The sequence below is a fragment of the Haliotis rubra genome, unplaced genomic scaffold, assembly GCF_003918875.1.
Source record: "Haliotis rubra isolate DU_JTF1 unplaced genomic scaffold, ASM391887v1 Scf76, whole genome shotgun sequence".
Classification (NCBI taxonomy): Eukaryota; Metazoa; Mollusca; class Gastropoda; order Lepetellida; family Haliotidae; genus Haliotis; species Haliotis rubra.
Genome location: NW_025767479.1, coordinates 2431064 through 2444910, shown reverse-complemented (window position 1 = coordinate 2444910; position 13847 = coordinate 2431064).

Here is a 13847-nt window from a genome sequence, read left to right as displayed (position 1 = left end):
AATGTAAGTAAATATGAAATAGAATCAGATACATCTGTACACATATTGACAGGTATTCCCTAGCTGTTATCACTTGGGGCGGAGTAGGCAAGTGGTTAAAGCCTTCACTCATCACGCACGGTTTGATTGCCCAAATGGATACTGTGTGTGAAGCCCATTTTTGGTGGCTATTGCTGGAATATTGCATTAAAAGGAATAAAACTCAACTAGCTCTTTTATCGCTTTCAGTAATGATGTTTTGTCAAAACACCCAGTTCAACATATCTGGGCCTAGATTTTCGAAGCTCTCTTAGCGCTAAGATAATCGTAAGTGCCATACATTAACATTAACTTACGACTATCTTAGCGCTAAGAGAGCTTCGAAAATCTAGGCCCTGGACTATAGATTGAAACACAAAGATGCAAAATATGAATGGAATTGTGTACCTTCAAATATTACAAATATAATGACCATCGAAAACATATAAAGTATTTGATATGTTGCATAGCAGACAGTTTAAATAACTGCTGAGAGCATGATCTGTAAGCTAACGCTTAGTCTCTGAATATATAAATTTGATTGTAACAAATAAACCCACTTAAATTGAAAAGGAGCCCCAGGAGGCCAGAGATTCAGAACCTGGGGAAATCTAGACTTGCTTCATTTAGGGCTTACTGCAAGGATGGCTAGGCTGTAGGGAAAATAAAATGGCTCAGGGACTGTGAGACAGACTACGTGATCAGCTGCACTGCACTAACATTCACAAGCCAGTGTTGCCAATCTCATGTATGCAGTAATATATGTGTGTGTGAGATTGGCAAGCCTGGCTCGCGTCTATTAGTGCACCATTACAGATGTCCGTATACAATATATATCCCCTTGTCGACAAGGGGATTGGGTGGTCAGGCTCGATGATTTGGTTGACACATCATCGTATCCCAATTAGGTAGATCAATGCTCATGATGCAGATCACTGGATTGTCTGGATTTACAGACCGCTGACGTGTCGCTGGAATATTGCAGCGTTAAACAACAATCCAAACCATATACTACCCATTATGCTACAGAAAGGTTATACGATATTTGAATGTTATGTATTAAGGTCAACCGCCTCCGTGGTGTAGTGGTTAGAGCGTCCGCCCGGAGAGCGGACGGTCGCGGGTTCGATCCCCGACCGCGTCATACCAATAGACGTTAAAATATGGTACTTGTCGGTCTCTGCCTGGCGCTCGGCATTAATGGGTACAACAAGGACTGGTCTGCTCTTAGTCAGTATAATGTGTCTGAGTGGGGTATTCATGCTTCACTGCGGCATGGTATCTCAGTGGGCTAGCACTATAAAACCAGCTTCAGTCTGGGCTAGTACAAGCAGCCGCACATACACATACACACGCATGCACGTCGTCATATGAGCGAAATATTCTCAAGCACGACGTAAAACCCAATTTCACCTCACCTCACCTCACCTCACCTCACCTATGTATTAAAGTCAGAATTTAATGATTTAAGTGAACAGATGATATCAAGAACTTGAACTGCAAGCATGCAATAAGAAGTGGAAGTTGGACTGAGAGAAAAGCTTACTAAATTAATGTTCTAACAAGTACTTTGTTCTTTCTGTTAAGTGTTGGGTGTGGGGTAGTCAAGTTGTCGCCACGCCCAAAACACGGGTTAGATTCCCCACATTGCACAATGTGTGAAGCCCATTTCTAGTTTCCCTTCGCCGTTATGTTGCTTGAATATTGCTAAAAGCGGCGTAAAACGAAACTCACCCACTCTGTTAGGCGTAAGTGTAAAAGGTAGTGTAATTAAGTGGCAAGAAGGTAATAAACCTTACAACTTTAAAGCTACGTACACGTTTGTTTATTTGTTGTTAAACGCCACACTCAGCAATATTCCAGCTATATGGCGGCGGTCTGTAAATAATCGAGTCTGGACCAGACAATCCAGTGATCAACAGCATGAGCATCAACCTTCGCAGTTGGGACTCCATGACACGCGTCAACCGGTTCATATTATGTACCAATATATGAGTCTGCCACATGGACACTGCATGGTCATCAATGATCACCCTGAATTACAAATGCAGCCAAGTCATTGCATGCCTAAAATCCCATGATTAATGAATTAGACATTCACATTCCACAAGGGGCTGGGTCAGTAAATTATTTATTATTATTTTATTATAGGATATTTATATAGCGCACATATCCACGCAACTAAAGTGCATGCTCAAGGCGCTGGTATATTTTCCCTCGATCATTGGATGTCAATCTCAACGGCACGTCATATTTTCAATCTCAACTCCCTGGGGAGTATACAACTCTTGCTGCCACAAGGCACACCGAGTTATTGTTCCTTCTCATCCTAACGAGGTACCCATTCACAGCTGGATGAACTGGGACACATAGTACTTTGTCTAAGTTCACTGCACGTTGCTGTACCCGCAACTAGGTGTTTGCACGTATTCATGTACATAGGTGTATCCAGAGGGGGGATGGGGTGTTACAGGGTGCCCCTCCCGAAAGTTTATTAAATGACCATTGAAACTCGCGTGAAATAAAGTGTGTACCCTTCCTTTCTCAATAGTGTGCACCCCACCCTCACTCAATCACCCCCCACCCCTTTTCTCAAAAAGCAGTATCCGGACTATCTGGTCATATATCAACGGATTCGTGGGTTATTTTAAGTGCACAGGGTTGTGTACTGTACACTAGGGGTTGTGACAACACGTAAAAAGTCTGCACATAAAGTTGACTCCAAGGTTTTTACACCCGGTCACAGGTGGTCTCGATCCCGGCACCTCAACCTTGCTGGATCACTAGCCTGGCACCTTAGCCAGCTCGCCCACCGCACCCCCACTCGCCCACCGCGCCCCCAAATCTTTGAAGTGATTTTACTGTGAAAAGTAATTTACTGATAGTCAAACCCTGTAAATGTTATGCCACGTTCATTTGAGAATGGGGGCGGTGGGGTAGCCCAGTGGTTAAAGCGTTCGCTCGTCACGCCGAGGACCCGGGTTCGAATCCCCACATGGGTACAATGTGTGAAGCCCATTTCTGGTGTCCCCCGCCGTGATGTTGCTGGAATATTGCTAAAAGCGGCGTAAAACCAAACTCAGTCAGTCAGTCATTTGAGAATGAGCAATTCTGCACGAAACCAAATTATAAACTGAACGCCAAAAGAAATGTTACACCTCTGAACATTAGAATATCCTAAAATGTTATATGGATAGAAGACTTTGGTTTGGTATGTTTTAACAACCAATCATGTAACTCTATTGAGTCAAAACATCAGACTGAGGAAGTCATTGATAATTAGGATATCGACATGTTTGTTTAGGTGGGGGTCCATTGTCCTATTTTCAATCATGTAAAAATTCAAATCAAAAGTGTAAACAACAGTTAAAAATGGGTCCAAATGATATTGTTTATGATGATAATGCATGCACATTCACAAAGAGTGATAAAGTTGGGTTTTGGATATGAAAGAATGGTTGTTTACCGTAAAAAGGGACCCAATGCTGAACTTGGATTTTTGTCTCTTTAAAACACATTCCAACCACCTGAGGTTTAATTTTTGGATCATCATGACTTTCGAATGTTTTAGGAAGAGTCGTCAAACGAGAAATGACTAATTTTTTCCCTTAGATACTGTAAATTTTTGCCTATTTCTGTCCTTGTATCAGGAAGCATAACGCCAAAACGTACCCATTGTAACTTCACCTTGCATGAAATGCACGTGAAAACTGTTGGAAACGGGTATATAAGGCCCCTAGATTTATCATTTCACACCATACATTCACTACAATGCCGAGATTAACAGCAGAAGAGCGGGAGAGGGCCATTGGAATGCTGCAAACTGGGTCGACTGATCGGGAAGTGGCTGCTGCATTTGGGTGTCATCGCCTCACCATTCTAAGGCTGCGTCAGCGATTCCAGAATACTGGCACAACTAAAGACATACATACACATACATACATACAAATATTTGTAAAGCGCTTTGTATCAATCTAATTGCTCAAAAGCGCTATCTGAAGTCCACTTTATCCATGTGCGGAGGTGAATAGGTGCGTCTTGACTCCACTTTTAAAATTTGACAGTTCTGTTTCGGAACGAAGGATGGATGGTAAATTGTTCCAGAGGAAGGGTCCTGCTCTAGAGAAAGACCTGTCCCCATATGACTTAGTTCTAGTTTATGGTATTTCAAGGAGAGACTGGTCCCTTGAGCGGAGTGATCTAGTTGGGTGATATGGTGTAAGGAGATCCGAGAGGTATTTTGGAGCTAGACCGTTTAGACACTTGAAAACAAGGAGCAGGATTTTGTAGTCGATTCTGAAGCGAATTGGAGGCCAATGTAGGGTTTTGAGGGCAGTAGAGATGTGTTTAGTCCTTTTTATTTGACAGATCAATCGTGCGGCTGAATGTTGTGCCTTCTGTAGCCTGTAGAGGACTTGTTTGGGCACACCAGACAGCAAAGAGTTACAATAATCCAAGCGGGATGTTACATATGCTTGAACTAGAGCTTGTGCAGATTTCACATCCAAGTATCGACGGATCAAACCAATGTTGCGCAGATGGAAATAACATTGGCGACAGACATTGCGAACATGGGGTTCCATGCTGAGGGCAGAGTCAAAGATTACACCAAGATTGCGAACATGTGGCCGCATTTTTATTGAAGATTCACCGATGCAAAACTGTGGAAGCAGAAGCTTTTTCTGAAGTCGAAGAGGGTGGAACACAATGAGCTCAGTTTTATCATCATTTAATTTAAGATATTTCGATGACATCCAACTCTTGATACAATCAACACATTCTTCTACTCTTGAAAAGGAGAACTTGGTTGAAGATGCGTCAGATGGCTTGAAGGATAAGTAGACTTGCGTGTCATCAGCATAGAGGTGCATACTTAAGTTGTAGGACCTTACAATATCACCGAGGGAAGATGTGTAGCATGTGAAAAGTAGGGGGCCTAGGACGGAGCCCTGAGGCACTCCAAACTTCAAGTACGTTGCCTCTGACCTTTCACCCTGGATGACAACTGCCTGCCTCCGGTCTGTTAAGTAGGAGACAAACCACCTTAATGCAAGATCTTTGACATTGAACCTGTTTTCAAGGGTAGAGAGTAGCACAGAATGGTCAACAGTGTCAAAAGCAGCTGAGAGATCCAGCAATACAAGAATGACCGCTCCATCGGTGTCTATGCCTCTTAGGATGTCGTTCTGAACCTTCAGCAATGCAGTTTCCGTGCTGTGGAAGGATCGGTAGGCAGATTGGCACTCTTCATAGAAGCTGTTTCTGCTCATATGGTCTCTGAATTGAGAAGCAACAATGCGCTCAATCAGCTTAGAAATGAATGTCAAATCGGATATTGGTCTGTAGTGTTTTAACAATTCGTGATCGAGATTCTTCTTCTTTATGAGGGGAGTGATAATTGCTGTCTTCAGTTGATCAGGCATTACACCTTGGCTTAGCGAACTGTTGGTGATATACGTCCAGATAGGAAGAAGAGATTGAATGGTTTGTTTCAAGAGCCACGTTGGTAATGGGTCAAGCAAACATGATTTCGCTGGGCATTTGGAGACAAGTTTGGACATTTCATCTTCCGTCACAGATCTAAACGAGGACAAAGGAAGGGAGTTCGTGATTACTGGAACTTTCGCGGCATCATGGTGATATTTGAAGGATTGGCGTATGATGTTGATCTTGTCAGTGAAGAAGCCCGAAAACCGATTAGCCAGTTCATCAATAGATGTGTGAGATGGGAGAACAAGAGAGTTCCGTTTAAACAACAAGCTGTTGGCAATTCTGAACACTTCCTTCTGTCCAGTAGCTGTATTAATTGCATCTTTATAGAAGTCTGATTTTGCAGCCTCAATCAGTGATGCTAATGCATTACACTGTTCACTATGCATCTGTTTGTGGATGGTCAATTTTGTTCCCCTATACTGACTGGAACGCAGTGGAAGCTGGTAAATTACGTAGTCAAAGGACAACAGAGCACTTTTCTGTAGTTTTTTACAGTTTTATTCCCAAGAATTTATAATCCCCAATATGTACAAATATATTTACATAAATAATGATGTGTCCAATTATGACACAATATGTGTCTCCAAATATTGACACTATAAGAGAGTGTCCAAATATGACACTGTTCAATGGCGTGTTCAAAAATATGAACTCTACAAAGGCGTGTCCAAATACGACACTACACAAGAAGACACCAAATGTGTGATCTCTAATGCGTTCAATGAATTCTTCAATAGTTATCAAATTTCAAGTTTCTCAAATAATGTCTACAAATTAGACACAATATTCAAAAGTTACTTCAAAATTCATTCATTTATATCAGAAAGATACACAAGGAGACGGTCACCAAAGTGTGACTGCTCTCATACAAGTCAAGAACCGAAGTGTAGCAACCACGTGCTAATCTGCACGGGATGCAGCAGCAAAAATGTCAATTTCAAATGCGCGTTCCCTCGAACGTTTTAGAATGTCCATGAACGGGAGGTGTTCGGGCGAGTCCTTCTGTCCACTGACTATACAGACACACCCAGAAGCGGGAGGCCACCAGTTACAACCACTTCCCGATCAGTCGACCCAGTTTGCAGCATTCCAATGGCCCTCTGCCGCTCTTCTGCTGTTAATCTCGGCATTGTAGTGAATGTATGGTGTGAAATGATAAATCTAGGGGCCTTATATACCCGTTTCCAACAGTTTTCACGTGCATTTCATGCAAGGTGAAGTTACAATGGGTACGTTTTGGCGTTATGCTTCCTGATACAAGGACAGAAATAGGCAAAAATTTACAGTATCTAAGGGAAAAAATTAGTCATTTCTCGTTTGACGACTCTTCCTAAAACATTCGAAAGTCATGATGATCCAAAAATTAAACCTCAAGTGGTTGGAATGTGTTTTAAAGAGACAAAAATCCAAGTTCAGCATTGGGTCCCTTTTTACGGTAAACAACCATTCTTTCATATCCAAAACCCAACTTTATCACTCTTTGTGAATGTGCATGCATTATCATCATAAACAATATCATTTAGACCCATTTTTAACTGTTGTTTACACTTTTGATTTGAATTTTTACATGATTGAAAATAGGACAATGGACCCCCACCTAAACAAACATGTCGATATCCTAATTATCAATGACTTCCTCAGTCTGATGTTTTGACTCAATAGAGTTACATGATTGGTTGTTAAAACATACCAAACCAAAGTCTTCTATCCATATAACATTTTAGGATATTCTAATGTTCAGAGGTGTAACATTTCTTTTGGCGTTCAGTTTATGATGAGTGATTTTTGCTCGCTTTCTTGTGTGTAATATATTCATAGACCGCCGCGGTTTAATGGAAAGAGAGTCCGCATTGAGGGGTTGGTGATTCTATCTCCTTGCCATGTAGCCTCGGCTAGCTATAAAGATCAACAGTCGGAAATATCGTCCATTTACGATTATCAATATGCACATTGTGTGATCGATCATATCGAACATAAACTGTGGTGATGAATTATAGTTTTAATTTACTCACACAATGCAGAGAGTCATTCATGGGCTACTTCTAAATTATGTTCATGACGCTGATATATTGCCGAGTGCGGCGTAAAACTTAACTCATTCACACAGGACGCTGGGTTTTTTTCCGTTGGTAATCATTGTCCATGCATAAATGCGTCACCACTCACCAGTGATGCGAAATTTGTTAATTTCTTTCTGACTTTGGGAGCATTTTTGCTCAAGGTTACTTCTGAAATATTTAAGAATAATTGTTTGATATTTAAAGAATGATTATCGATCTCTGTTATCTGTATCAATAGCCTACAGGTCACACCAAAAGACTATAAACGATGGTTCGTGTTATCTTGCCTGGAGCATGACCGGGATTAAAATATTGGTAGGATCATCGGCATACTGTGTTTGAATGGGATATCCATGTTAGACACTAGTATATGGAGAGTCAGTGAGTTTGATTTTAAGCCGCTTTTAGCAGTATTTAAGCAATATCACGGCGGGGGGACACCAGAAAGGGCTTCACACACTGTGCCCTAGACTAAGGCTTAGTCTCTGAATATATATAATTTTGATAGTAACAAACAAGCTTAATTAAATATTGAAAAGGAGCCCTAGGGAGACCAGAGATTCAGAACCTGAGGAAATCTAGACTTGCTTCATTTAGGGCTTTAGCACTGCAGAGAGGCTTAGCAGTAGGGAAATTAATGTGGTTCAGGGACTGTGAGACAGACTAACTGTGCCCATGTGGGGCTTTGAACCGGGTCTTCAGCGTGACCACTAAGCTACCCCAACGCCCGCACTGGCGTGGTATCTTGGTGGGCACTATAAAACCAGCGTTAGTCAGGACTGGCCCAGCAGCCACACACATGCATTGTATATCTGTATAAGGGGACTAATGTTGAATGTTAAGCGTCATTTCAAGACTACCACCATCCACACACACAGCTCTGAATTATCTGTCGTATTGCTGTCACAGCTCAAATACCAACATTGGTTATGTATGTAAGCGGCTGTTACAGCTGGAATATAGCAGATGGTGGCCCACGAGGTCCCTTAACAATCACTTGCCACACTGACACAGTTTGGGTCACTTGCCACACTGACACAGTTTGGGTTGCTTGCCACACAAACACAGCTTTAGGTCGCTTCCCACACAAACAGCTTTGGGTCGCTTGCCACACAAACACAGCTGCGGGCCACTTGCCACATTTACAGCTGTGGGGCACTTGCCACATTTACAGATGTGGCCACTTGCCACATTTACACAATTTTGGGTCACGTGCCATACATACACAGCTTTGGGTCACTTTGTTGTCAGACATACACAGCTTTGCGTTCGTCACTACAAAATTTCAGCTTTGGTCAAGGTTTAGGTCGTAGTTTCTGACAATCAAACTTCTTCCTCCATTCCCAGTTCTGTCTTCATAACTATCTCAAAACTCGCTGGTCCGATGTAGCTGAAAATTGAGTTCCCCCTGTGATGACGTTCTGATTTGTTCAAGAGGCTTGAATGTTGACCACAAAAAATAATTCTAAAAGCCCGTGGGCAATAATGTTTGGTCTTTTTCTCGGATTATCAAATTATTAGTCCCTGAGTGTCTGATGATGTTATTTCGTAGAACACACTCTTACTAGCACAAAAAGGCAGAACTACTTTATGAATTAATTCTCAGGCCTTACAAAGATAGCCTGCAGAAAGCAAGCACACAATGAAATATGCAAACAGTTATAGCCACACCTATTAAAAACAAGACACAATTCCAATACATAAGAACCCAAACCTGGCACATTTGTAACGGACCCAAACAACGTAATTCACACGCTTCGCAACAAGCTGTATTTGCGAGCACTCGAGGTTTGTTGCCGTTTCCATAGAAAATCTAACAAGTTTTGATTATTACCATGCAAACGTTTTAAGTATTGTGCCTTGTTTGGAATTTGTGTGGCTATACCTAGTCCGTATTTATTTCATAAACCTTAGTTGTTAAACCCTGTTCTTATTTATCACATAACGAAGTCCACTTTTCTTGCACAGGCTTAACTGTCAGTACCATACAGACATATTGGGGCGCGGTGGGCGAGCTGGCTAAGACGCCAGGCTAGTGATCCAGCGAGGTTGAGGTGCCGGGATCGAGCCCACCTGTGACCGGGTGTAAAAAACCTTGGAGTCAACTTTGTGTGCAGACCCTTTCAGTGTTGTCACAACCCCTAGTACACAACCCTGTGCACTTTACAGAACCCACGAATCCGTTGGTATATGACCAGATGGTGGCCACAAGAATACATGCAAACACCTAGTTGCGGGTACAGCAACGTGCAACGTGCAGTGAACTTGGACTAAGTTCTGTGACTATGTGTTCCAGTCCACCCAGCTGTGAATGGGTACCTCGTTAGGATGAGAAAGCCACAATAACTCGTTGTGCCTAGTGGCGGCAAGAGTTGTATACTCCCCAGGGAGTTGAGATTGATAACACGATGTGCCGTTGAGATTGACATCCAATGATAGAGGGGAAAATACCAGCGCCTTGAGCATGCACTAGTTGCCTGGATATGTGCGCTATATAAATATCCTATAATAATAATTGTTCACGAAATTGAAGAATAATGTTTTGCACGTCCAAATACTGACTTTCCATTAGTATCTTGTGGAACGTCCCTGCACACGAACAACTGATTCAAGACCCCACCCCATTCTTTGGATCAATCTACGGATTTGATTCTGAGGAAAGCAGCAGTCAATTCATTGAGAGTCTCGAAAAGTGGTTCTCTCTGGCGAACACGACAGCCTAAAATGTCCCACAGATGCTCAATTGGGTTGAGATCTTGACACATGATTGGTCATGGGTAGTCTCAACAACAATCTGTTGCAAGAACTGGATACAGCACTGGTAGCCCACATGTTCTGTGAGGCCTGGCATCCTTGAGAGAGTTGTTGTCCCACATTTTGATAACCATCCTCTAGGAACAATGCCCATATTTATTGGGCATTGTCACCAATAAATATGGGCATTGTTCCTAGAGGATGGTTATCAAAATGTGGGACAACAACTGTCTCAAGGGTCTCCTGTGGATAGCGAGGTTACCGCGAAAGGTAATGAGGTCCATCTTGCAACCCACGGAAATGAATCCCCATACCACTATTGAATGTCCCCCTAAAATGGATATTTCCTACATATTGCGGGGAACCATAGCTGTGTTCCTTTGTCTCCAGAAACGAGTCTCATCGGAAATGTGAACCCTCCGCCATGATGCAATGTTCCAGCGAACACGTTGATTACACGAGGCAAGTCGTGCTGCTTTGTTAGCTGAAGACAGTTGTATGCGCTTGGTGGGTCGTCGGGTCCTGTATCCTGTTGCTTACAGCCGATTCCTGCAAGAACTGATATATATTCATACATAAACTAAGCAGCAAAAGAAACGTCAGTTTGGAATTTTCCGTCGCAGAAACGGATAACTGTAAACTCATGTTTTTACAACATCTCCAACTTTACCTGAGCAAAGACATTCCTTCCCAAACTTAGAATGGAACCCAGGAAATGGTCTCAAAAACGCAACCTGATCTCGAAGATGGTACGGTGTTCTCCATGTTTTTCATGCAACTCATGCTGCACGTCCTGTTCACAAGGACCAGCCATATAAAATGCACCCCCAAACCTGGTTGAAACATTCACTTTACAACGTCAGCAGGATGCCGCGATTCACGACACCTCAAAGGAACCAGGCGCGATGAAGACTTGAAGCTGGCCACACTGGACAAGCCGTTGCCAATCACTTCCAGGTCAACGTTCGGACCATCTACAGGCTGCAGCAACGTTTCCGGGCCACTAACACCGCAAATTGATCGCCCCCGTACTGGCAGACCAAGGGTGACCACAAGACGAGAAGACCGCCATGTTTTGCGACAGCATGTACAGAATCTCTTCATGCAGGCATTCGAAACAGCACGCCAGACAGTCGGAACACACGGAAGACCAATCAGTACTGATACAGTATGCCGACGTCTTATGAGCGGGAACCTTCATTGCCGTAGACCTTACCGTGTCCCTATCCTCACCCCCTCGTCATCGGCGTGAACGTCTACAGTTTGCCCTACAACACCAAAACTGGCGATACAGGCAATGGGGAACTGTTCTGTTTACAGATGAGAGTCGGTACTGCGTATCAACTGCAGATGGCAGCACAAGAATATGGCGACGATGTGGCCAGCGTTTCTCAGACCAATGTGTTATGGAAAGAGACTCATGGGGAGGTGCAAGCATCATGGTATTGGGTGGAATAGGCCTGAACCAGAGAGTGGGTCCTGTGGTGTTCCAGAACCTTGGTCCAGGGAGAGGAGACGGCATCACAGCGGTGCGCTCCATCGACCAAGCTCTCAGACCCCACGTCATACCACATTTCGCACGTCACCGGAACATTTTCCAGCATGATAACGCCCGGGCCCATACTGCCAGAGCTACATGGGACTTCCTACAGCATTACGGTGTCAACATTATGCATTGGCCAGCCCTTAGTCCTGATTTAAACCCAATTCAACATCTTTGGGATGAAATTCAGAGGAGACCGAATAATGTCATACCAAGGCCGAACACAGCCGATTTATTCCGCCAGGCCTTTCCCAGAGTGTGGTTCCAGGTGCCAATGGCCTTCATCAATCGATTGGTGCACGCCATGCATAGACGCTGTGCTGCAGTTATTCCCGCTCATGGTGGTCACACTAGATACTGAAGTCAAGATTCTGAATGGACTGCAAACGTTTACGTAATGTCTTGAAATTGTGCTGAGTTATTCATTGATGTGTCAAGATATTGTACACAAAAACTGTTTTTGATCCGCTTATTATGTCCCTTTCTGTAATGATTTGATTACAGTGCCTATCTAATTTTGAATTCGTACTGACATTTCTTTTGCTGCTGAGTATATAATGTGACATGGATCAGCAGCTCACAAGACTTTCTCTTGACTCCATCAAACTTTATGTACATGTTAGATATCATAATAGTTTTGCCATTTACTGATTACATTCTTAATTGAACCTAGCATGTATAGCTTCAGAGATATGCTCCCGGCAAGATAACCATCACACACATTTTGCACCAAGTCATGTTTCCATGCCAACAGCAAAAAATGAAATTCTGATAAACTTGAGAATAGTAAAAGGCACATCTGACGGTCATGATAAACCTGAGTGTTAGGGAAAGACGGAAGGATAGAATGAAAGCTATATACCCCTTACTTCCTAGAGGGAGTATAATAGAACTGTGCATTATTTGATGTTATATACAGTTACCTTTGCCCCGTTATTCTATGCAGCTCGTGCAGTACGTGTTTGTGCTGTGCCCAATGTATTGCGCTATTTACTTGGCTCCTTTACTGATTGAGCAAGCTTACTGTTTATTGAAATAGTGAAACCTTCTCAAAGTCTTCTGAAACCGATGTAATATGTACTGTTGTGATATTGATGATTGGATTGTGAACTGTTATTATGTCTCTGGGTGAAATATAAAGAATATCATTTCATCTCCACAACTTGTGCAATAACAAACTCGTTCTTTGTTGTCACTACTGCCTTAGTGCCCTATGTAGAGCCTGCATTCAATGCAACACCATAATGTGAGTATCACAGCCTTGTCTCCTTGTCTGGGCATGTGTAAGTGGTGTACAGGTCATGTTTGCAAATCTAAAAACATTTGGATAACAAAACTTGTAAACTGGACCTTACATTCGGGATTTCTTACAGACTGTTCTATCTGATGTAGCTGTGCGCCTGAAAACCGGTCTTTAAGAAGGCCCGGATCAATCCCTGGGTATATATGTAGTAGAACCCCATAACCATGCTGTTGTGATACAAAGCATATGTAGTAGTGTTTTTGAAATACTCTCTTTATTTCAAAAGTGTGGTGTGATTAATATTTTTTGACATGACTTCTTTGAGTGAGAGAGTTGGGTTTTACACCACTTTTAGCAATATTCCAAGTCTTCTTTGAAATAGAAGAAAACAAGTGTTTGCCACTGATATGCCAATGTCCCCCCGCCGCTATTGAATGGAATATCTATATATACTACTTTTTATTTTTTGGTCACATACAAGATGCGTGAAATGACTGGTGTCTGCATAATCACCCAATGTAGGCTGTCAACATAATTGAAAACATTGGGTGCAATGTTTTATGAGATATCGCGTTTAAATAAATTGGAAAAGAGGTCAAAGTGTCGTGGTGACCTTGAAGATAAGGTCAAGGTCACCCAAATCAACTGGTGTCTGCGTAATCCCTAATGTAGGCTGTCACCAAATTTGAAGACATTGGGTACAACAGTTCATGAGATATTGCGTTAACAAGAATCG